The sequence below is a fragment of the Oratosquilla oratoria genome, chromosome 42 (assembly GCF_046742065.1).
Source record: "Oratosquilla oratoria isolate Oo_2021 chromosome 42, ASM4674206v1, whole genome shotgun sequence".
Taxonomy (NCBI): Eukaryota; Metazoa; Arthropoda; class Malacostraca; order Stomatopoda; family Squillidae; genus Oratosquilla; species Oratosquilla oratoria.
In genome coordinates, this window is record NC_134818.1 from 1,117,597 (window position 1) to 1,122,596 (window position 5,000).

Genomic DNA, 5,000 nt, shown 5'->3' on the forward strand with positions numbered 1-5,000 from the left:
GAGTGGGGAGTGGGGAGTGGGGAAAGGGGAGTGGGGAATTTTGTGGGATTTGGGGATGTTGATTTGGGATAGTGATGGTGATTTTGATTGGGGATTAATTGGGACTTGTGCTTTGCGATTGGGGGTGGTGATTAAGGATTGGGGATTAGAATTGGGGTTTAGAAACAGGAGAGAGAGAAAGAAAGAGAGAGAGAGAGAGAGAGAGAGAGAGAGAGAGAGAGAGAGAGAGAGAGAGAGAGAGAGAGAGAGAGAGAGAGAGAGAGAGAGAGAGAGAGAGAGAGAGAGAGAGAGAGGGGGGGGAAGGGTGATGGAGAGAGGGAGAGATAGAGAGACATAGGGAGAGATAGAGAGAGAGATAGAAAGAGATATAGAGAAAGACAGAAAGAGATAGAGAGATAGAGATAGATAGATAGGTAGATAGATAGAAAGAGAGAGAAAGATAGATAGAGAGAGAGAGAGAAAGAGATAGAGAGAGAGAGAGAGAGAGAGAGAGAGAGAGAGAGAGAGAGAGAGAGAGAGAGAGAGAGAGAGAGAGAGAGGGAGAGAGAGAGAGAAAGAGAGAAGGATTTTTGTCAGTATTTATGTCCACTTGGCCTCTGGATTTGTACTTTCCCTTTTGTAGGGTCGTGGACTAAAGACCTGACCTCTCGTTATTTACACTCAATTATACAAAGCCTAATCTGAATAAGATTGGATAATGAATGGATAGAGAACAAAGCCATTAGAAAACGAAGTAGATGAATTGATAGTTGACAAAAGAATATTTAAGGCAATAACGAACATGTTGATATAATTATGATTAATTATGATGACAATATAATAGAATGAGGGAAGAATTGCTCAAATATATCAATCAATTTATTCAATAGTTTAGACTCAAAGTTTTGATAACCTTAGTTTCAGAGTTGATGGTACAAAGTTTGTCCATATATCTGAATAGAATCTTCAGTGACGGGTGATGTCGATCAAATCATTCCGACTGTTGTCACCGGATTCGAACCGAGACTCGTGAAACCACGGAGCCATCGCTCTGCCAACTGTTTCTGTCCATATACTGTATGTTTACTCCATGTCCATTCTTCCATTTTTCTTAATTCTACGCTTTCCTATAGCCCATTTATTTCCTCACCATAGCTCTCCATCTTCCCCCTCCGTGATCCTCTAGTTCCGATCATACCTCCACCTCTCCGCCAACCTCCTCCTTCTCTCCGTATTGCTCCCCTGTCTTTCATCTCGCGGGTCCCCCACTCTCGGTCCCTACCACCACCACCCGCGCCCCATTTTCGCCCAGGCTCAGATTTTATTATCTTTTCCCATGTGCATGTTTGAACTTTTACTGAGAGGAGCGAATCCCCGGCATTTTGGCTCGTGCTTTCCTCTCTCCACCCCTCCCTCTCAGCTTGATTTTCCGGTAGTTAAGCCGATTTAATTAGCTGAATGTAATTGCGAGTGATCGCTTAATTAGGGAATGGCCTCCCCCACATAGTCTGTACGCAATGGTTTCAAGCCCCGTGGGTTGAAATACCGAATGGAATTTCAGAGATGAATCGTACACATTTTCGGTGATTCATCACCTTACTTGGTTAACCTACTCTTGATAAAATTTGGTGACATAATTGCAGTGTGGAAGGGGCGGACGACTATATTCAAGAGTTGATGAAATAGGAGGGTGTGGTTGTCTGTTCTGAATCGGCCACCCCCCTTATAAGGGGGAAAAACCTCTTGACCTTTTGGCATATTTATATATTTGCCACAATTCTTGAAGTTACTAGACTTGAGCTCTGAAACGCTGGTCAACAAGTCAAATGGTCTACAGAGTGAGTTGTGAAACGGAAATTTGGTGGCAGGTAAATACTATGAATAGTACTCGAGGTATTGTGGGTATTTGTCATATCATTTTACATTCAACTTTAACAGGATTTTTTACCCGCATCTACACAATAAGGCTCAGTTTATTCATTTAATTTTTTTTTCGACTTTCGAGGTAAGTAAAAAATGAAAACGCCTGAACTAATAAAAACCTGATTGGAATTCAGGAAATGCAAAATATTGTTTCACTTTATAATTTTTCATTCATATTTCAGAGGGACACGAAAGACAATAAGTGGTTGGATGAAAAAGGGCCACATTTTTTTGCCTTTAACAAACAAGAAAAAAAATACAAATAAAAATAAATCAAATTGGTGTCAACAAAACAAATATTGCACGTGTTTATGGTATTCGTGTATGACTAGCTCAACCCTTCAGAAATCTGAACTTTACGTGAAACTGAATAAAGTCGACCTGATCTTCATTGGTTCTTACACCTTAAATTCAGCGCATAAGACCTCTAAATGGATTTAGGGAGCAGCATCGCAGAACACGGACCTCAATCACTATTGTCAAGCAGTGGACTCGCTAATGCTGTGTACATAGTCTGACTGACTCCATAGAGGCTGTCGCTTACTTTGATAAAAGCTTGTATCAGACGTTTTGTGTGTGTGTGTGTGTGTGTGTGTGTGTGTGTGTGTGTGTGTGTGTGTGTGTGTGTGTGTGTGTGTGTGTGTGTGTGTGTGTGTGTGTGTGTGTGTGTGTGTGTGTGTGTGTGTGTGTGTGTGTGTGTGTGTGTGCGCTTGCGTGTGTGTGTTTGTGCGCGCTTGCGTGTGTGTGTGCGCGCTTGCATGTGTGTGTGTGTATGTATGTGTTTAGGTCAACAATATCCATACATCGGGGCACATATGAGCTCTGAGCTCTCATCCGGAGTAGTAATAACTTGCGATCACATGTCCAACACGTAATTCAAGACCATCATGAACGCCTGCGAATCATACATATACTCACAAATATTTTACAATAACGTGAGCAATAATAGCTGCAACCAATAAACCTCCAGAAAGCATGGCCTGAGAACAAACCAATAAATTGCCGCAATATCTCGCCTCTTTCTAAAGCTGCATTTTCATTGACCAACCTCGGTAAACACTATGGATATCCTCAAGCGTCCTACCGCAACGGGGCAGCCAAAGATTTTTTTTATACAACAAATGATTTGTTTAGTGACAAGGATGTGTCCTGTGGGGACGCGACAGGTGTTCGGGGGCCGGGAGAGAGGAGAGAAAGAGAAGGAAAAGAGAGAATGGAAAGGAAAAAGAGCGAGAGAGTGAGAAATTATGCTAATCTATTGTACTGTGACTGTCTCCCCGTTATGCTGTCACCTCCTGAAACTGTCTAGAAAAATTCTTTGAGTATTTATTTCTATTTTTCGACTATGTTCCCTCTGGTGGGGGAAAGAAAGAATTCTCCCACTGAATTCCCCATGCGGGTCGTAAAAGGCGACAAAAGTGAGACGGAGTGATGGGACTAGGGATCCTGCTCTCTGTAACCCTATCCTACGAGAAGTCAAGGCATAAGATGGTCAGGTAGGAGATTTCCAATCAGAACCCTAAGGTAGTCTTTTAATACGCGTGGGTGTGGTAAAGATGAGAGTGAAAAGAAAGAAAAAGGCAGTATGTGAGAAGGAGGATGGATGTGTTGGTATTAAGTGTAACCAAGCTGAAAGGAAGGGGTGATTATGAGCTTGGGAGAGTAGTGGGGAGGGTGTCGGGAGTGAGGAGAGGACGTGGGAGGGAAGGGATGGCTCTAATAGTAACTGAGTAGATGGTAATGCGAGTGGAGGTCAAAGAGTTTCTTCAAGGATAATGTGGATGAAGGTGAAACTGGGAAGGGATATATATATATATATATATATATATATATATATATATATATATATATATATATATATATATATATATATATATATATATATATATATATATATATATATATATATATATATATATATATACATGTACAAGCTAGATCATTTCATTTCAAAGAAAACTGTTGGATGTTATCCTGCCCGGACATTTGGTCCATCTGTGACCAGAGGACTGTGGGTAATTTTCTCAGGCTTGTGTGATTCATCTTTCCATGTTCCTTACAATGTTTTTACTTCTGTAGTATATATACTATCTCTGTATCTCCCTTACTGTATTCCCTTGATGATGTCTTAAATAGACGAAAACGTTCGGACTACGTTTCTTATTTACCAGTGTATGTTATATTCACGTGTCATTTGTGAAATACTGCAATATATATACACACACACACATATATATATATATATATATATATATGTATATATATATATATATATATATGTGTGTGTGTGTGTGTGTGTGTGTGTGTGTGTGTGTGTGTGTGTGTGTGTGTGTGTGTGTGTGTGTGTGTGTATGTGTGTGTGTGTAAATATATATATATATATATATATATATATATATATATATATATACATATATATATTTCTACATAGCTATTAAGAAGGAAGGTGAAAAGCCTACGCCAGGAGGCGCTGAGTAGCTGCAGCTGAAGGCGTCACCTTTGCCCTATTATGCGGTTAGACAGATGGGGTTGGTAAAAGCAACTCCTGGGAATTGGAGATAAATGCGGGATTCGAACCCACAACTAAGTGAATGCGAGACCAGCACGCTTGTAAGTTATTATTTATTATCACAATTTTTTGTAACTATCGGACCAAGATTTTTTTTTTTTTTTTTTTTTTTTTTTTATGAGTACACATAAATTCTGGTAACTTCACCTCGTCTTTCCGTCTCAAATTCTTATGATTTTTTTTTTTTTCGAAATTTGAAGCGTTTGTCAGTTGCTATGCTATCCCGCTAATACATGAGGGATAATTTTAACTTTTTTTCTTCCATAATTTTTTCACATATTTGGAATATTCCAACTACGATCATGTTCACAGTATCATTATAAATGTAAAGAATTACAAATGGCTACAAAAGAAGAGCATGCCGACAAGAGACCTTTTGGTCCATAACTAATGTCTATGTGTAAAAAAAAAATAATAATTCATATTCAGCCAGACATGGGTGTGTAGAGTAGTTCGTAAAAGTTGACCCTATTTTCCAGCACTTTCGTACATTTCGAAGGTAATTACTTCATCATAGTTTTGCGTTCCT